Source organism: Lagenorhynchus albirostris, chromosome 6 (genome assembly GCF_949774975.1).
Source record: "Lagenorhynchus albirostris chromosome 6, mLagAlb1.1, whole genome shotgun sequence".
NCBI lineage: Eukaryota > Metazoa > Chordata > Mammalia > Artiodactyla > Delphinidae > Lagenorhynchus > Lagenorhynchus albirostris.
Window position 1 is genome coordinate 45774344 of NC_083100.1, and position 21851 is coordinate 45796194.

General features: G+C 37.8%; 1 protein-coding gene and 1 non-coding gene across 4 annotated transcripts in view; both read right to left on the reverse strand.

Moving 5' to 3' along the window:
* GULP1 (GULP PTB domain containing engulfment adaptor 1) overlaps positions 1–21851 on the reverse strand; it is a 268642-nt gene that overhangs the window by 192382 nt on the left and 54409 nt on the right. The gene's annotated exons all lie outside the window — the stretch shown is intronic.
* On the reverse strand, positions 10596–10754 carry LOC132522551 (U1 spliceosomal RNA). The gene has a single exon (XR_009541289.1). It is a non-coding gene; the product is annotated as a U1 spliceosomal RNA (small nuclear RNA).

Consider the following 21851-nt stretch of genomic DNA (forward strand, 5'->3'; position numbering starts at 1 on the left):
AACTGACACTGCAGAAATACAAAAGATCATGAGACATTACTACAAGCAACTCTATGCCAATAAAATGGACAACCTGGAAGAAATGGACAAATTCTTAGAAATGCACAACCTGCCAAGACTGAATCAGGAAGAAATAGAAAATATGAACAGACCAATCACAAGCACTGAAATTGAAACTGTGAATAAAAATCTTCCAACAAACAAAAGCTCAGGACCAGATGGCTTCACAGGAGAATTCTATCAAACATATAGAGAAGAGCTAAAACCTATCCTTCTGAAACTACTCCAAAATATAGCAGAGGGAGGAACACTCCCAAACCCATTCTATGAGGCCACCATCACCCTGATACCAAAACCAGACAAGGATGTCACAAAGAAGGAAAACTACAGGCCAATATCACTGATGAACATAGATGCAAAAATCCTCAACAAAATACTAGCAAACAGAATCCAACAGCACATTAAAAGGATCATACACCATGACCAACTGGGGTTTATTCCAGGAATGCAAGGATTCTTCAATATACTCAAATCAATCAACGTGATACACCATATTAACAAATTGAAGGAGAAAAACCATACGATCATCTCAATAGATGCAGAGAAAGCTTTCGACAAAATTCAACACCCATTTATGATAAAAACCCTGCAGAAAGTAGGCATAGAGGGAACTTTCCTCAACATAATAAAGGCCATATATGACAAACCCACAGCCAACATCATCCTCAATGATGAAAAACTGAAAGCATTTCCACTAAGATCAGGAAAAAGACAAGGTTGCCCACTCTCACCACTCTTATTCAACATAGTTTTGGAAGTTTTAGCCATAGCAATCAGAGAAGGAAAGGAAATAAAAGGAATCCAAATTGGAAAAGAAGAAGGAAAGCTGTCACTGTTTGCAGATGACATGATATTATACATAGAGAATCCTAAAGATGCTACCAGAAAACTACTAGAGCTAATCAAAGAATTTGGTAAAGTAGCAGGATACAAAATTAATGCACAGAAATCTCTGGCATTCCTATACACTAACGATGAAAAATCCGAAAGTGAAATCAAGAAAACACTCCCATTTACCATTGCAACAAAAAGAATAAAATATCTAGGAATAAACCTACCTGAGGAGACAAAAGACCTGTATGCAGAAAATTATAAGACACTGATGAAAGAAATTAAAGATGATACAAATAGATGGAGAGATATACCATGTTCTTGGATTGGAAGAATCAACATTGTGAAAATGACTCTACTACCTAAAGCAATCTACAGATTCAGTGCAATCCCTATCAAACTACCACTGGCATTTTTCACAGAACTAGAAAAAAAAATTCCACAATTTGTATGGAAACACAAAAGACCCCGAACAGCCAAAGCAATCTTGGGAACGAAAAACGGAGCTGGAGGAATCAGGCTCCCTGACTTCAGACTATACTACAAAGCTACAGTAATCAAGACAGTACGGTACTGGCACAAAAACAGAAAGATAGATCAATGGAACAGGATAGAAAGCCCAGAGATAAACCCACGCACATATGCTCACCTTATCTTTGATAAAGGAGGCAGGAATGTACAGTGGAGAAAGGACAGCCTCTTCAATAAGTGGTGCTGGGAAAACTGGACAGGTACATGTAAAAGTATGAGATTAGATCACTCCCTAACACCATACACAAAAATAAACTCAAAATGGATTAAAGACCTAAATGTAAGGCCAGAAACTATCAAACTCTTAGAGGAAAACATAGGCAGAACACTTTATGACATAAATCACAGCAAGATCCTTTTTGACCTACCTCCTAGAGTAATGGAAATAAAAACAAAAATAAACAAATGGGACCTAATGAAACTTCAAAGCTTTTGCACAGCAAAGGAGACCATAAACAAGACCAAAAGACAACCCTCAGAATGGGAGAAAGTGTTTTCAAATGAGGCAACTGACAAAGGATGAATCTCCAAAATGTATAAGTAGCTCATGCAGCTCAATAACAAAAAAACAAACAACCCAATCCAAAAATGGGCAGAAGACCTAATAGACATTTCTCCAAAGAAGATATACAGACTGCCAAAAGACACATGAAAGCATGCTCAACATCATTAATCATTAGAGAAATGCAAATCAAAACTACAATGAGATATCATCTCACACTGGTCAGAATGGCCATCATCAAAAAATCTAGAAACAATAAATGCTGGAGAGGGTGTGGAGAAAAGGGAACACTCTTGCAGTGCTGGTGGGAATGTGAACTGGTTCAGCCACTATGGAGAACAGTATGTAGGTTCCTTAAAAAAACTACAAATAGAACTACCATATGACCCAGCAATCCCACTACTGGGCATACACCCTGAGAAAACCAAAATTCAAAAAGAGTCATGTACCAAAATGTTCATTGCAGCTCTATTTATAATAGCCCGGAAATGGAAGCAACCTTAAGTGCCCATCATTGGATGAATGGATAAAGAAGATGTGGCACATATATACAATGGAATATTACTCAGCCATAACAAGAAACGAAATTGAGCTATTTGTAATGAGGTAGATAGACCTAGAAGTAAGTCAGAAAGAGAAAGACGAATACCGTATGCTAACACATATATATGGAATTTAAGAAAAAAAATGTCATGAAGAACCTAGGGGTAAGACAGGAATAAAGACACAGACCTACTGGAGAACGGACTTGAGGATATGGGGAGGGGGAAGGGTGAGCGGTGACAGGGCTAGAGAGAGGCATGGACATATACACACTAACAAACGTAAGGTAGATAGCTAGTGGGAAGCAGCCTCATGGCACAGGGAGATCAGCTCTGTGCTTTGTGACTTTGTGGAGGGGTGGGATTGGGAGGGTGGGAGGGAGGAAGACGCCAGAGGGAAGAGAGATGGGAACGTATGTATATGTATAACTGGTTCACTTTGTTATAAAGCAGAAACTAACACACCATTGTAAAGCAATTATACTCCATTAAAGATGAAAAAAAAAAAAAGCATTTAAAGACAACCTCCTCTCACATTTTTTTTTTTTTTTTTTTTGCGTTACGCGGGCCTCTGACTGTTGTGGCCTCTCCTGTTGCGGAGCACAGGCTTCAGACGCACAGGCTCAGCGGCCATGGCTCACGGGCCTAGCTGCTCCGCGGCATGTGGGATCCTCCCGGACTGGGGCACGAACCCGTGTCCCCTGCATCGGCAAGCGGACTCTCAACCACTGCGCCACCAGGGAAGCCCCCCCTCTCACATTTTTAAAATTCTGACTCTGCTTTTCTTCTTTGTTTTTTTAAACATCTTTATTGGAGTATAATTGCTTTACAATGGTGTGTTAGTTTCTGCTTTATAACAAAGTGAATCAGCTTTACATATATGTATATCCCCATACCTCTTCCCTCTTGCATCTCCCCCACTCCTACCCTCCCTATCCCACCCCTCTAGGTGGTCACAAAGAACGGAGCTGATCTCCTTGTGCTATGCGGCTGCTTCCCACTAGCTATCGGTTTTACATTTGGTAGTTTATATATGTACATGCCACTCAACGGAATATTACTCAGCCATATAAAGAAATGAAGTTGAGTTATCTGTAGTGACTCTGCTTTTTGCCAGTGTTACCTGTGTACTATTTGAGTATCTGCTCAGGGACTTTATCCAAGATAGAGACAACACTCTGAGATGCAATCTTTATCACTTTTTAAAACTGAAAGAGCCTTACCTACTTCAGATGTCTCCATTATCAAATACGTTTAACTCCCTTTAGAAGCTGTTTATATATTTTTTAAGCCCCACCTATGGGTTGAAATAACCCGTAAAGTAGTAAATGAAAATTAAGTTTGAAAGAAAAATTTGTGAATTAAATGAGGGTGATAAATAAAATATGCAATGAGAGTCATGGAAGGCCTCTAAAACTAAGTGAGAAACAATTATTTCTCATTTATTGATTGTTTCATCAAGGCCAAAATACATGGAGGGCCAAGGATGAGCAGGTCACTGGGCTAGTGTTTCAGGTTCTCTAACCACTGCACTCCTTGTGCCAAAGTAATGTCTCACTATATGCGAACTGGCCATCTGTTTCTCCCAAAATGCCTGTTGTGCCAATAAATCCCATCTATAAGGGTCCTGCCCTCACCCTCCTGCTAAGAGATTAACCTGCCAGGAAGCACTTGGCATAACCCTTCGCCTCTGAGGAGACTAGAGTGAGCACCTGAGCTAAGACTACATCATCTAAGGCTTAAGCGGGGCCCTTGTGCAAAAGCTCCACCTAAACAACGTAACAGTGGGTTACCTGAACCAAGGACATGTTCTAGATTCTGAACTCTGACATGGAAAAGAATCAGACTATTTGGGGCAGAAAAATAAGACGCAGGGAGAAAATGCTTAACAGATGTTCTGAGGAAGTAGAAATCATGAAGAATAACTACTATGAGTGATCAGAAACTGAGTCAGAAGAAAGAGAAATATAAAGAGAGAGGATGCTGGTACCAGCGGGAAAAGCAGACGGAAGGTAGATACATCATTCCAGTGGCAGAGAATCAACTCTGTCACTAGGGGGCAGAGAGGCAATCAGCTCAGAGATGTACTGGTTACTTCCCATTTCTGAATCTCAGTCCATCTTCCCTGGGTTCCCTTAAAGGCTAGACACATGTCTTGGACGCCTGTCTTTTTCATTCCTAAACATAACCTTACTGAAGCGAGCCCTTTTCCTCGCATCAAAAGAGACTAACATCATCTCTTCTGTCTGCGCTCAACAGTCACCTAAGGAATCAGTCTTAAAACCACAAATGAACAAAACTTCACCATATATAACATTGTAAAAATAATAGGAAAAAAATGGTATCAAATTAATACATTCTCAAAGAATTATAGTAATCCAATGAAAAGGAAAAAAAGCCACACAAATTTATACAGCTCAAATCACTGAGAAAAAGTGTACTCTCCAAAAAAGAAAATATGCTCTACATCTTGTAGACATCTGTTCTCCTACAGCTAATTCAAAAGCAAAAACAAACAAATCTGTGCTGATTTTTCTCATTCTTTATAAGAACAATAAAGCAAACACAATTTATCTATGGCTTCTGTATTTTCTTTGCTATGTGTAAAACATTTTTTTAACTCAAGGCTTAGACTGTATCAATATAGCCAAAAATATAATACATTCTTTTCAATTTTACGGACCTCCCAACACCAGGTAGTCCATACATTTTTTTCCTAGATTATCCTTATTTATATATTAGATTTTATTTTCCTATATTATAAAATATTAGGTACAGAATTTTTACCATACTTAAAAATGATATCCTGCAGGGGGGAAGAAGGAAGGAGGATGAGAAAAAGGGAAAGAGAGGGTCAAAAGGGAGAAGAAGAGAGGATAGGATGTAGAAAGGATGTAAAGGAGAAATGAAAGGATGCAACGTGGGGGAGGAGAAGGGAGGCAAAGGACGAATGCTTACAGTGTGCCATGGAGCATCACCACATCCTTACCCCCAGGCTTCACTGCAGGTCCCCACCCACCCACTCTAGAGCCAAAGCACAGTAGGGAAGAGAGCAAATAGGCTTTTCCATTTCTCATTCATTGATGTTGGTCACTCATCTTACTGGCTGAAGGACATGCTGATTGTTCTGACTCACAGCCTCCTCCCTCCTGAAGCTACCCACGCTGGTAAGAGGATACAGACACCCACGTTCCTAATTGTGTATCCCTTCTGTGGGCCTCAGTATATAACTGTTACTAACTTGGTACCTGTCTGAGTTTCTAGGATAATACTGTACTTCTGTCACACCACCAGAACTAAAACTTGATAAATAAATCCTACTCGATGACATGGGCTGACCTAGAACTCAAAAAAAAAAAAAAAACCTGTGAAAGCCCAGGATATATATGTATTAAATGCCATCTGATTCTCCATGGCTGTGTCAGACCCATAAGTCAATGCTCCCTGTTGCTTCATCCTGAACTCCTGGAGCTAATCTATTTTCTCAAAAGCGGCTGGAGGTAATCTAAGGTAACTTTGGACACAATGGTTCTGTCCACCCACTGGAACTCAACTGTCTGCCCTATGGCTAAGGCAACTTCCCCAGCCCGTGCCCTCTCCTTTATCCCTTCCGTCAGTTCACACAGAGACAGACAAATGCTGAGATAAGAGAAAAACTGGAATCATTACTCCAGTAACTAAAATTCATTCATTTAACCAATATTTATTGAGCGTTAGGGATATGTCCAGACGGCAGAGATATAATGATGAACAAGACAGATTCTCTGCCCTCGAGTAACTTATGTTCTATTTATCTGCATATATAAACCAAAATCTAATGACATACAAAGGTAAAATCATTGTCTGTTTTTTACTACAACAAATAAAAATATGTGAGCTCTCTTCTTGGAGACAGACCACTCCAAATGAGTTGGGCTTCATTAGAACATGGATACAGATGCTGAGGGCCTAGTACCATGAACCTGGTACTCCGAACATGCTGTTTGGGATGTAAAATCTTCACTTTCCTCTGTGAATTCTCTCCACAGGCATCTCTGTACCAATAAGTTACCCAGGTAATCCTGGGAATCTGAAAGTGTTCTCAGTGGGCACTTCCCATCCATGTAACAGGACTGCAAACTCCCACGAAGAAAGCCAACAGGAATTTCTCTGGTATTTGCCAGCACAGCATTGCGAAAGGGCTTCTGATTACTTGAGCACCATTGGCAGGATGACCGGATAGGAAACAACAAGGACTTATTTAACTATAGCAAATGATTCTTCTGAGCAACACAGAGGGAGGTAGGCTAGTTCTAAATAAGAGAGATGATAAAGTAGCCATGGCATACATTAAAACCACTGCATGTAAATTGAAGATTTTTAATATACCTTCTGAAAAACTGCAAACACAATCTATTACAAGCAATATTACACAAGCATATGAAGTATAACTAGCAAGACCATTGCCACTGGTCAGCTCCCAAAGGTGTCACAAATTAGATAAGTCGAAATAAGCCCTTACCTTCATGATTGTCAAAGCTGCTCTGCTCCCAAATTTTTCAACTAGGAAAATGTTGCCAGCTCTTCAAGTTACATCATATTTCTCCCCTTTACTCAACTCCCTATAGCCTGTCACCATGTCTTGTCCATTTAACTTTCAAAAGAGCTCTAGAATCTATTGCATCTTCTCCATTCCCTCTGCCAGACATTAATAACACTCTGCCTTGAATCGGACTAACTCTCCTTACCTATATGTTTCCCCCAGATCTTACTCTACCTCCTGGCAGCAATAGCTTGGAAATGCAAATCTTGATTCTGCCACCCACCGATTAACCATCCTTCAGTGCAGCCTTGGAATCAGCAGGATAAATTTTACACTCCTCCATAATTTGGTCCCTGCAAACACTGCTAAACCCAACTCTCGTCAACCATTACTTGATGTATATCCATTGCTTTCAATAGTTCCTGTTCAATGGATTCAATTCCCTGAGTGACCACAAAGTTATTGCAAAGCATCTTCAAATCGACAGGTGCACCAAGTACCTTCTATAGACTAAAAATGTCACACACGAAGACATACTATAACTGTTCAAAGGTGTAAAAATGAACCCTTGAAAGTACCAAAGGAAAATAGATGTTATAACTCTGAATTCTCACAAGTACAATGACAAAAATAATATTTTCCAGAAGATAAAACAGGCAATGATGTTAATAGAAAAGTTATTAAGAATTGGGAAGGAGATAATTTTTTTCAAAATTTAGTATTTCCACTGTTCCTGGGAAATGAAGAGTGGAAAGGGCTTTCCAGTCACTTAGACAGCTATATCTTCCACCTGTCTTTAAAATCCATGTTTTTTTTTTTTTAATTAGACAGAACCCACCTCCTATTAAGCATCAGTTTCTTTTTCTGTACCTACTCTATTCCTTTAACTGGTTGGAAGTAAGTGGTGATAATTCTCCAGATGCTTCAATTGTCACATATTTGATAGAAAAAGCCACTGTGCACACCAAAGGAATCAAAGAATGTTCTACTCTCTTGGCCAGTATTACCTAGCAACCTTCTAAATCAGATAATAGAGAAAGAAATAGAAAGAATCCACACTCTGCAACGTTCAGAGGCTTGTGAAAGAAAGACAATCATTTAATATCTTGGCATATGGCTAGGAGGACTGTAGCTACTATTTCTGTGAAAGCCCTGGAGTCATCGATGAATGTAAATTTAAGACTTTAGAAGAACAAGCAACAAATTAACAGGCGTACTTGTAAGTCCCTCAGGCACTTAATACGGGAATCAAATTCACATCTGTTCAGTGTCAAAAGGACATAAACCGTCCACTGTTTTGTTTTGTTTATAAACATGTGCAGGTGAGTAAGGCATCATCAATTATACCACCTGCAGAAATAAGTCAGTTACATATGTAGAACAATGCTTTTCCTCTTTATATTATAAACCTTAAAAGGTTTTAAAATGTACAAATGCCTGGGCGCTATGCATTTCTAACTTAAATAGTATGGAATAAGGCTTAGGTATGTGTTTCTTGAAAATGACTGGAGAGAAAGGTGTCTGTGGCATAAAATAATAAGTGAATAAATGAAGGACTGATTGACATAAATGAAGACACCTACTTCCTATCAAATACGTTTACAGAGCAGATCATGTTTTGAATGCTGCATACAATATTTAGCACTTAATATCTAATGGCCAAGATATCTGTAATTGTCATCTGCTCAATATTACACAATACAAACAGTTTAGAAAGGCAAAGAGCTTCAAATTGCTAATTTGTTGGGGAAAATAAGTTTTCAGGTTTATGTCACCATGAAAGAGGAGCTCTTTCCGTGATTGCATGAAATGGCAATAGCCTTCAAGTGTGTGGTAACTCATGATATATTAAAACCAAGACTGTTCTTTGGGCTACTTACTTTTCAGTTTTTATAACGATAATAAAATTAAATATCGACTTCTACAATAAGATTTCTAGAAGGCAGTTTGTGTCTTATTGCCCCGCCTCAAAATAAGCAGATCATATCTTCCTAACCTTCCAGAAACAGCAGCCAAACAGTTTCCACTCAGTCTCTTCCTCCAGCATCCCATCAGACAAGAGCACTGCCAAGTGTACAGAGATCAAGCACTGTGCACACCCTACCCAACCAAAGACCAAATGGCTCACCACTGACGTAGTCAACATTAACAATTAAATCAATCTTCCGGTTAAGAAATCAGAATAAAGGCTTCACAGGTGGAAGCAGCTCTTACAGCCAATATTTGACACATCCAAGATTTGGTGCCAGAAAAGGTGATGAAAACCTTGGAATGTTTCTAGCAGAGGAAATTTTCACTGCTTGAAAAATCAGTGTTAAAAAAAAATGTAGAGTTGTTTACAGTGCTCAATCAGGATTCTTTAAAAGCTATGCTAAGTATAGACTTTTTGGGTTGGGATTGAAGAGCTTTCTGTTTGAAATTTATTAGCAGTTCAGAGTAGAAATGAAGCCTGTTTTGGTCAGAATACATTCTTTTTAGTCATGAGGGATACTTTATAAGATCATAACTAGAGAATCTGAGAATGAACTAGGTAAAATCATCAGCGTAAACCCATGAGGCACTAACTACAGGATGTCAGTCAAAGAGAATGAAGATCAAGAGGCAGCGGAGCTTATTTCCAAGGGGGAAACAAAATTCTCCGACATTGAAGAGTTCACATCTCGTTACAAAATGTTAACAAATCTTGATAATCAAGATATTTTTAGGGCTTCCCTGGTGGCGCAGTGGTTGAGAGTCCGCCTGCCGATGCAGGGGACACGGGTTCGTGCCCCGGTCCGGGAAGATCCCACATGCCGCGGAGCGGCTGAGCCCGTGAGCCATGGCCGCTGGGCCTGCGTGTCCCGAGCCTGTGCTCCGCAACGGGAGAGGCCACAACAGTGAGAGGCCCGCATACCACAAAAAAAAAAAAAAAAAAAAGATATTTTTAAAGCAACTATAGTCATAAAATATGGAACAATCACAAAATAAACACTGAAAGCCTCTACATTTAGCTAGCCCCCAACATTTTTCCTACTCTATTTACTTACCTATTCTTTCCTTTCTGTGATAAGGACTCTGACACATCACCTTGCACAATTCCTAAAACTTACCAATGTATAAGCAACATCTCAAACTGAGTTCACTTTTTTTTTCTTCTTATTGAAGTATAGTTGATTTATAATGTTGTGCTAGTTTCAGGTGTACAGCAAAGTGATTCAGTTACACACACGTATTTTTTTTTAAGATTCTTTTCCCTTATAGTTTATTACAAAATACTGAGTATAGTTCCCTGTGCTATACAGTAGGTCCTTGTTGGTTATCTATTTTATATATAGTAGTGTGTATATGTTAATCCCAAACTCCTAATTTATCCCTCCCCCCACCCTTCCCGTTTGGTAGTCAGAAGTGTGTTTTCTATGCCTGTGAGTCTCTTTCTGTTTTGTAAATAAGTTCATTTGTACCTTTTTTTTTTGATTCCACATAAAAGTGATATCATATGATATTTGTCTTTGGCTTATTTCACTTAGTATGATAATCTCTAGATCCATCTGTGTTGCTGTAAATGGCATTTTTCACTCTTTCTTATGGCTGAGAAATATTCCATTGCATATATATACCACTTTTTTTTCAGGGGAGAGCATGAATACAGTCCCCCACTACCACAAATTATGCAGTCGAGTTTCCCGCCTTTGGGGAAATCACAGGGGTTAGCACACCCGCAGTGCAATGGATAAGCCTCACCCTGGGAAAACCACCTTTGTGATCACGGTATATACCACTTCTTTATCCACTCATCTGTCGATGGACATTTGGGTTGCTTCCATGTCTTGACTATTGTAAATAGTGCTGCAGTGAACACTGGGGTGCATGTATCTTTTCGAATTATAGTTTTCTCTGGATATATGCCCAGGAGTGGGATTGCAGGATCATACGGTAACTCTATTTTTAGTTTTCTAAGGAACCTCCATACTGTTGTCCATAGTGACTGCACCAATGTATTGGGTTGGTCAAAAAGTTGGTTCAGGTTTTCCCGTAACCTCTTATGGAAAAACCTGAACAAATGTTTTGGCCAATCCAATACATTCCCACCAACAGTGTAGGAGGGTTCCTTTTTCTCCACACCCTCTCCAGCATTTATTATCTGTTGACTCTTTGATCATGGCCATTTGGATTGGAATGAGGTGACACCTCTTTGTAGTTTTGATTCGCATTTCTCTGATAATTAGAGATTGTGAGCATCTTTTCATGTGCCTGTTGGCCATTTGTATGTCTTCTTTGGAGAAATGTCTGTTTAGATCTTCTGCCCATTTTTTGATTGGGGTGTTTGTTTTTTTGATATTGAGTTGTACGATCTGTTTGTATATTTTGGAAATTAATCCAGTGTTGGTCCTATCATTTGCAAATACAAGTCCTATAGTACTGTTAATGTCACGTGAAAAAACAAAGTATTTTCCTTCTAAAATTATAAGAAAAAAGAACAATCAACTATTTTAGGCCTGTCACCTCTCTTCAGGAAAATTAAAGTTAATGCTAAATGGGCATCATTTTTTAATTCACCTGCCTCATATCCATAACTATTAAGCCATTTTTATTCACCACCACTTTTATTTAAAAGAACATGACAGGAACTTCCCTGGTGGCGCAGTGGTTAAGACTCCGCCTGTCAATGCAGGGGACACAGGTTCGATCCCTGGTCCGGGAAAACCCCACATGCCACGGAGCAACTAAGCCGGAGAGCCACAACTACTGAAGCCCGCATGCCTAGAGCCCACGCTCTGCAACGAGAAGCCAACGCAATGAGAAGCACGTGCACCGCAAGGAAGCATAGCTCCTGCTTGCCGAAACTATAGAAAGCCCACACACAGCAGCAAAAACCCAATGCAGCCAAAATAAATAAATAAAAATAAATAAATAAATTTATTTAAAAAATATAACAACTTTTTCCATGAGACAAGTTTGGGCTTCCCTAGTGGCGCAGTGGTTGAGAGTCCGCCTGCCGATGCAGGGGACACGGGTTCGTGCCCCGGTCCGGGAAGATCCCACATGCCGCGGAGCGGCTGGGCCCGTGAGCCATGGCTGCTGAGCCTGCGCGTCCGGAGCCTGTGCTCCGCGGTGGGAGAGGCCACAACAGGGAGAGGCCCGCGTACCGCAAAAAAAAAAAAAGGTTTTGATTTTGCAGGTTGTAGGTAGAATCATGAAACAAACATAACAGGAAATTTATTTATTAACCTGCTAGAGGAGAATTACGTTCTAAAAATTTGGATTAGATCGATAGATAATTTGAGTTAGTAGATAATAGCTTATGTCAGTGTTTTCACTCATTTTAAGGACTGTTAAACATAATCACAGCACCATTTATTTCTCCTCCATAGCTTGTATTAGGCTCACTCTGGAGCCTAATTAATTATCAGTGACTACATCTGTTTTGTTCACTGTTGTATCTCCAACATTTGGTACAATGCCTGCCACATAATTGTAACTCAACACATACATGTTGAAAGAAAAAAATAATGTTTAAAAATATATAAGGGGGCTTCCCTGGTGGCGCAGTGGTTGAGAGTCCGCCTGCCGATGCAGGGGACACGGGTTCATGCCCCGGTCCGGGAGGATCCCACATGCCGCGGAGCGGCTAGGCCCGTGGGCCATGGCCACTGAGCCTGCGCGTCCGGAGCCTGTGCTCCGCAAACGGAGAGGTCAACAGTGAGAGGCCCGCGTACCGCAAAAAAAAAAAAAAAAAAAAAAAAAAAAATATATATATATATATATATATATATATATGGAAGTGAGAGCAGGGTGATACTTGAAATTTTTATGTATTTCTTTGGCATCCAAATCCAATTTAAAGTGTTAAATTTATCCATAAAGAAAATTATCATTGATAAGCCTTCCAATACATCTTTGTAACTGTCCTGTAACTGTGTTGGCATTTTTTAAAAAATCAAAAAGAATTTGTAGTTCTCTTCTCAAAATAAAAAGACCTAAAAGCCAAAAGAATATAGCTGAGTCCATTATCCACTATATAACTAAAATGCTAGACTGATCACTTTTTTTTTTCCAGTACGGGGGCCTCTCACCGCTGTGGCCACTCCTGTTGTGGGTCCTCAGAAAATTAAAGGAGCTACTATATGATCCAGCAATTCCACTTCTGGGTATTTATTTGAAGAAAACTAAAACTAAAACTCAAAAAGATATCTGCACCCCCATATTCATTGTAGCATTATTTACAACAGCCAAAATATGGAAACAACCTAAGTGTCCATCAACAGATGAATGGATAAGGAAAATGTTATGTATATATTTTGCCATAGACAAAAATGAAATCTTGCCATTTGAGACAACATAGTTGGACCTTGAGGGCATTATGCTAACTGAAATAACTGAGAAAGACCAATACCATATGATTTCACTTACATATGGAATCTAAAAGAGAAAAAAACAAGGCCGTAGATTACAGATAACAGACTGGTGGTTGCCAAAGGCAGAAGGTGGGAGGTGGGCAAAATGAATGAAGGGGATCAAAAGGTATAAACTTACAGTTATAAAATAAATAAGTCACAGAGACGTACAGCACAGCAATTATAGTTAATAAAACTGTACTGCATATTTGAAAGTTGTGAAAAGAGTAGCTCTTAAAAGTTCTCAAGAAAAAGAATTCTGTAACTATGTATCGTGATGGATATTAACTAGACTTACTGTGGCAATCATTTCACTATGTATACAAATGCCAAAACCTTATGTTGTGCACTTGAAACTAATTTGATTTTCTATGTCAATTATACCTCATATTAAAAAAATAATAAAACCTTACAGATGGAAAAAAAAGGCCAATGTTCACGATTTTAATCAAACAATGAACGTTACAAAGGATGCTATTAGAAACAAGCTTATTTTTCTTTACTTTTCTTCATGTAAAACACTGCAAGAAGTAAGCAGTCCTAAACTTTATAATGTGCAAATTCTATTTTAATGTTATTAAATGTCTCCTAAAATAGTTTTTTATTTCTATCATAATATGTAAGAAAAAAAATATCAGAAAAACAACCATGTAAGATATATATACATCCTTTTATTTGTTTGTGATTTTATAGTTTTTCTCCCATAACTTTGTTTTTAGGATCTTATGATTATTATTAAAAATAAACATATCCTTTTTCCAATCACCTCAAAAAATATTAACTATTATTCATTTACCCTAAATTTAATATTCAATAGAAAATAATTTATTAGGCAATCAGGTAAACTTAGTGGTTTAGTTGTTTTTTGTTTTTTATTTGTGGTACGCGGGCCTCTCACTGTTGTGGCCTCTCCCGTTGCGGAGCACAGGCTCCGGACGCGCAGGCCCAGCGGCCATGGCTCACGGGCCCAGCCGCTCCGCGGCATGTGGGATCTTCCCGGACTGGGGCACGAACCCGTGTCCCCCGCATCGGCAGGCGGACTCTCAACCACTGCGCCACCAGGGAAGCCCAGTGGTTTAATTTTCAACTCCATGTATTAACTCCTGATTTTATTTTGTCATCTTCCTTCTGTAAGAAGCAACCTTTTTAGAACTATAGTACCAAGAAGCTATTCAATATTTTCCCCAATATTTCTTAATCTAGATTATTAATACTAAATATTTTTTTCAGTTTATCTCTTGCTTTAATAACGTAACTGTTTTCCTTCAGATATTTCTATTTCCTTTTCTTTCCTTTTACCACAATTTGCATAATGTTATCGAGAAATATTTGTCCTAAGCCACATCTTACAAAAGCAAAACATACACAGATACAATACTTCTTGGTGCCAAGTTGGTTTGTCCTTTTGTTCGGTACTTCAAAGCACTAGCCTACCTAAAACACGACCCAAAAGTGTGACCTACCACCACTTTATGGTGGCGGTAGATCCCCCAAATAGGTCCCAGTATACACATTAATGAAATGTATGTTTCTAATCTAGGACGTATAACATCTTCTTGGCTGATCTTACTGGGTAGACTTCACCTGCTTACCAATATGCAGATCCTGATGAATAAAATTTATGAAGATACAAGGCTACAAAGAAGGTTTTGAATGTTGATAAAATGAAAAAGGATTTTCTCCATCTTCAGAACCATACTGCCAATAAACTAAACATGGTTAAAAGTGAAAATTTTTATTCAAATCATACAGTGTATCAGGGATTCATGTTTATATACATGAACGTAAGTTAATGGTATAAATATACAAAACTAAAGAGACCATGATTCATCAAATATATATATGTATATAAAAAAGTAATTTTACTTTTTTAAATGTTACATAACTATGTAATAAGCCACACAGTATTAAAATGTATTCTAAAGGCAAATTTTTAAAAACTTCATCGCTTAAAGCAACTAATTGCTCTTTCCTGGTCTAGAAAATTACTCATCTGAATCCCTGACAAGGTCTTCATTCTATTTTCTATTTTCTCTTAGTCTGAGAGGTTTTTTGGTGTCCAAGTAGTTCACAGGCTACATGAACATGTTCCAAAAAGTTCCTAGATGACCTAAAATTGCATGCAATATTAGGTGTTTTCATAGGTATTTTGAATATATTCTCAAAAGGGCCTATGATCCCAATATGTTAAGAATTGCCACTTAGCATTTATTGCTTCTTCAGTGCACAAGTTGATGTGAATTTGTGAGTGGTGTAAATAAACACCAAAGACACACACACACACACACACACACACACACAGATTAGTAACATGGGTTAAAAGACTTTAGAAATATTTCACTTAGTTTCTAATTTAACATAGATAAACAAATACATGCAAATAAATTGTCAAATACAGTGATAAAAATACTAAAATACAAGAGTCACAGACAAGATACCTTAGAGAATACCCTAATTTGCTTATTTGCCCTGCTGTGAAAATGGCCATGTCAATGCTTTACAAATACATTTGCTCAAAGACTGAGAGTTGTTCTTACTTTTTTTGTGGCACAACAAACATCTCATTGCTTAGCTGACTAGCTTGAGAGAACCAAACAAAAAACAAAGCATAAAGCACCTTTTGCAAAATCAAGTTTGACCGGGCAGTTTGACAAAGAAGAAATGGAGGGAGGGAGTAAAGGGAAAGGAAAAGAAAGAAAACAGGAGGAAAAGAAACAATATTTTTTCACCCATGTAAGTAAAATATAAAAATATCAATAAGACCTAATAATCCAAGTTTGGCATTTTCTCAGGTTTACAGAATGGATTTTTCACTATTGAATTTTTAAACTGTGTTCTATTTGTACTTTTTTTTCCTTTGATGACATACTTGCCTATCCTATTTCTCCACATCAGCCTTTTACATCAGTTTTCTATTCAGTCTTTTGGGGTGGGAGGTGGTGGGAAGGGCTATCTGTCAAGCCTCCTTTATTACAGACATAATTTTGTTATTTGATAACTTCCTGATTCATGTGATGCTTATTCCTGTGTGTCTTTTTTAACTTCCACAAATTTGTGCTTGAATGAAATGTGAAAGTAAGATTGTGTAAGACTAAAAAAATATATTTTTTCTTTTTTTAAGTTTTTAATTCCAGTAAAATATACATAACATACAATTTACCATCTTAACCATTGTTAAGTACACAGTTCAGTAGTAAGTACATTCACACTGTTGTGGAACCATCTCCAGAACTCTTTTCATCTTGCAAAACTGAAACTCTGTACTCCATTAAACATCAATTCTCCATTGCCAGCCCTCCTACCCTTTGCAGGCCCTGATGAAAATAATGTATTTTTAATTGATGGAAAAGTATGAACTCATTGAGGAAATGAACTTCCTAAAATACATTTTGTATTTCTTCGAACTATTCACTGCACAGAGGTCTTTCCTCAAATACATGTTGATCATTGACAGTACCTCTTCATAATTAGCACAAAAACATTATGTTGTTTTCCGGACATCAGAGGCACCAGAGCACTGGGAGTTATTTCCAGTAGTGAGGATGATTTCTCACAACCTGCCCACATTTTTTAAAACTCAGTCCTTATTAATAATATGGGATAGCAACAGAGTGCCACACACTGTTTTGTGTACTCTACAAATGTGTTAGTTATTTTATTTCTGACAACAAGTATACAGGTAAGTACTAACATTACCACTATTTCACAGGTGGGAAACTGAAGTGAACTATCAGCCTATTCTTGTAGGGTTCATTGTATCAGCATGAAAGTTTATAAAGTCACTTTGGTATGGGAAAATATCCAAAGATAAAAGGCTGATGAATATGCTCTTTCCATTTTTCTGTTGCCAAGAAGGATTCTTCCCAGGGTCCAATGTGACAAAGATTTCAGCATGTGTACTTGTGATCCCTACATTGTAGAATGAGAAGCTCGTAGACTATGAAGAACTAAGCTTGAGCCAACCTCTGTTCCACTGCTTCTTTTTTTTTTTAATGGAACTTTTTTGGAGTATAATTGCTGCACAATACCGTGTTAGTTTCTGTTGCACAACAAAGCGAATCAGCTATATGCATACACATGTCCCCATATCCCCTCCCTCTTGAGCATCCCTCCCATCCTCCCCATCCCACCCCTCTAGGTCGTCACATAACACCACGGCTTCTTAACTGAACAATTTTGGACAAACCACATAAATATATCTCATCTGTAAAATGGGCTATCTTAACGTGCTCTGCTTCACAGGATCTGTGCCTATACCTGTGTGTGCATGTGTCTGTGTATGTGTGTGTGAGTGAGACTGGCAGGGGGTGAGAGAGAGAGAGAGAATATGACAGAATATTCAGACAAGGACTTGTTAACTACGACGTGTTCTAAAAATGTAAGATAGTATCATGATTATTACGTGTAAATAGGCACCTACAAACATATGAGAAGTGTCAGGCAATATTTAAAAGTGTGGCCTATGGATCCAGAATGTCTGGTTTAAATGCCAATTGAGTGGCCCTGCAAGTTAACTAATCTGTGCCTCATATTCTTCATTTATGGGGTTAAAATAATACCATCACGGCTTGTGTGGATAAATGAGTTAGTACAAGTAAAGCGCTTAAAATTGTGCCTGGCATATAGTGAATGCTTGGTGAACGTTAGCATTCATTTTTTTATTTAGCATTTCCTATCACTAATCGCAGTTTTCCCTGTCTCTACCAAGTCTTTTCCTAAAACAATTCATGTAAAAAGCCTAGTAAAGGATTTTCTACCCTGTAAACAAAGAATGTTAATTAAAAGCTGTATCCTTACTCTTTTTTATCACCTCATGGATTTTGCCATGTTAACAGCTTATCACCAGTCTTTGCCCACAAAAGCAACTCATCTCACGTTTCTGCTAAAACCTTAGCAATAGACTGAAAGGGGGAGAAAAAGGTTTTATTTAACTGGTTTTATTTAAAGTAGAATATACTATATGCCATAAGTGTTAAATCAGTGTTGTCCTGTTCTGTGAATTACTGAACTTCCTCACCTCTAGTTTGGATTGTTTTCTTGGAGTTCAATCTATAATTACTGTAGAATTATGTCATTCATATACTTAACATTTTCCATTTCAGCTCAATAGCAATGCTGAAGATTGGAGATATGCATTCAAACTGAAATTTTACTGAAATATGCATTTGTATGTATTACATGTAGGGTAACCATATAATTGACCACCCCAATTGGGACACTTTTGAAAGTGAGAAGAAAGCTAATTAGACAGGGCACCAGGGCAACTGGTACAAAGTTAGATTATCCCTGGCCAGTAGGGATGCAATGTTACCCCAACTGAAAGGCTGGGGATAGTTAAGAAAAATTTAGCTAGTAGAAGAAGCAAGCTGCCTTTTTCTTTTCCCAAAGCCTTAATTTCTCTTCATGGAGCTTGGGATGTAGTAGATATGACATACAGTGTCATGTACGAAAATAATTGCTGAATAAGTGAAGAAATGAATGCATAAAGTATGTACAGGAATGCTAACATTAAATGACAGAAAGGGAGTACAATATATCAGTTACACTTTGCTCCTGCAGTATGACTAGCCATGAGAATCCAAATTGGTATGACAGGGTCACATGATGCTAACAAAAACAGCAGTTGCATATTATGCGTTATAACACATTCATGTAAATTTTTAGTATAAATGCCCAATCTTTTCTTTTTTCCTACTTTTCATGAGCATCGTCCGCTATAACCTCTAGAATTTGCAAAGAAATCACACTGCTCTATTATGAGGTACACTTCAGTAAAAAATGTAAAACACTCTATTGAGAAACATGGGTTGGACAAATAATATACTATTGGAGATTTGGGGAATGTAATAAAGTCCACAACCTCCATAGTTACCCCTGAAATGCAGCAGGGTTGGCGTCAGGTTTGTTTTAAATCCTAGCTCTGCCATTCACAGCTTTGGAACTTTGAACAATTCATAAGACCTCTGCTCATATTACTAGCTAGCAATATCAGTAATTTTTGCCATTCCCTCTGCTTCATTCTGCCATGATCAATCTTTCATCGAGTTGTTTTTTTGTCCCCCCCAAAGTTCTCACCCTTGTTTCTAATTTTTATTAAATTACCCTCTTTATATCTGTCTTACTACAAAATATATATTATCAGTCTTCTTTTTTCTTCAGTCTTCCTCAAACTATATTCTATCCTCTGCATGATTTGTTTTTTTTAGAGTTGAATAGAACTTTAAAAAAAATTTCCCTACATTCTGACCTTATTCATGCCAATTTTTATGTTGAATAATTTCTGCTTTATTCACCTTCATTGCCAAATCCCGTCCATTCTTTAAAAGAATGAGGTTGTATTCTGCCATTTCCATAATTTTGTTATTTACCTCAGCAACAGTTTAGTTTTCCTAATATCCATTGAATTTGTATGTGGTATTACATTTCCTTTGGAGGTCTTTCAAGCATGTTGAACTTGGCTTCTCTATACAATTAAGTTTGTGGACAGACCTCTTTTTTTTTTTTTAAACTTCCACAATGCCTACAAATTCCTGGAAATAATGTTGCATTCAAAATTTCTGCTGACAACTGTATTGGCAAAATGAAGACAATTTGCTCTCCAGGTTCATCCACTATTGTACTGAAAATATGGGCTGAAACAGATGTCCAAATGAATATAACTGTAGTTTTTAAAACCTGTTACAATTAAATATTATTATATATATTATACTATAAAAATCAGATTTTCAAGATTAGTTAAGAAAAAGAACTAAAAGACTTCCAGATTGGAAAGTGTTATGGACTGAATGTTTTGTCCTTCCACCCCCCACAAAATTTATATGTTGAAACCCTAACCTCCCCAATGTGATAGTATTAGGAAGTGTGGCCTTTAGGAGGTAATTACGTTTTAGAAAATGTCATGAGTGTGGTGCCCCACGAAGAGACTAGCATCTTTATAAGAAGACACCAGATCTCTCTCCACCATGTGAAGATCCAGTAAGAAGGCAGCCATATGCAAGCTAGGAAGAGGGCCCTCTCCAGACATCAAATCTGCAGCACCTTGATCGTGGACTTCCCAGCCTCTAGAATTGTGAAAAATAAACGTCTGTAGTTTAAGCCATATGATATTTTGATACAGTGGCCTGAGCAGAATAATACAGAAAGGAAGAACCATAACTATCTCTATTCACAGAAGACAAAATATTATATATAGAAAATCCAACAGAAACAACCAAAAACTTTTGAGAACTAATAAATGAGTTCAGAAAGATACATATACTAAAATCAATTCTATTTCTATACATTAGCAGTGAACAATTTGAAAATGAAATTATGGAAAAAATTCTATTTTTAATAATAGCAAAAAGATTAGTATAGGATAAATTTAACAAAAGAAGTACAAGATGTGTACACTAAAAACTACTTACTGAAAGAAATTAAAGAATCTCTGACTAATAGAAAGATGTTCCATGCTCATGGATTGGAAGATTTAATAAAGTTAGAATGGCAATTCCTCTAAATTAATCTACAGATTTAATGCAATCCCTCTCAAAATTCCAGCTGCCTTTTTTCTTTTTTTTTGCTAAATTGACAAGCTGACGCCAAAATTCATATAGAAGTACAAAGAACCCAGAATAGCCAAAACAATCTTGAAAAAGAAAAAAAAAGTTGTATGACTCAGGTTCCCCAATTTTAAAATTTACTACAAAGCTATAGTAATTAAAACATTATGGTGCTGACATAACGCTGACATATAAATCAATGGAGTAGAATTGAGAGTTCAAAAATAAACCCTTCATTTATAGTAAATTTTTTTCTGCAACGGTGTCAAGCCAAATAAAAAAGAATAGTTTTCTCAACAAATGGTGCTAGTACAAATGGCAAAAGAATAAACTGGACCCCTATATTATACTATATACAAAATGCCATTCAAAATGGATTATAGGGACTTCCTGGTGGCACAGTGGTTAGGAATCCGCCTGCCAATGCAGGGAACACGGGTTCGATCCCTGGTCCTGGAGGAGCCCACGTGCCACAGAGCGGCTAGGTCCGGGTGCCGCAACTACTGAGCATGCGCTCTGGAGCCCATGGGCCACGGCTGCTGAGCCCACGTGCCACAACTACTGAGGCCCATGTGCCTGGAGCCTGTGCTCCGCAACGGGAGAGGCCACTGCAGTGAGAGGCCCGCACACCACAGCGAGGAGTGGCCTCTGCTCTCCACAACTAGAGAGGGCCCATGTGCAGCAACGAGGACCCAATGCAGCCATAAATAAATAAATAAATAAATAAAATGAAAAATGCAATAGCTTTAAAAAAAATTTTTTTTAAAGAAAAAAAATAAAAGGATTATAACCATAATGTAACAGCTAAAACTATAAAACTCTTAAAAGAAAACTTAGGAGTAAGTTTTCATGGCCTTGATCTAGGCAATGGTTTCTCAGATAGGACACCAAAGGCAAAAGCAACAAAAGAGAAATATATACATTGGTTTTTATCAAAATTTAAAAATT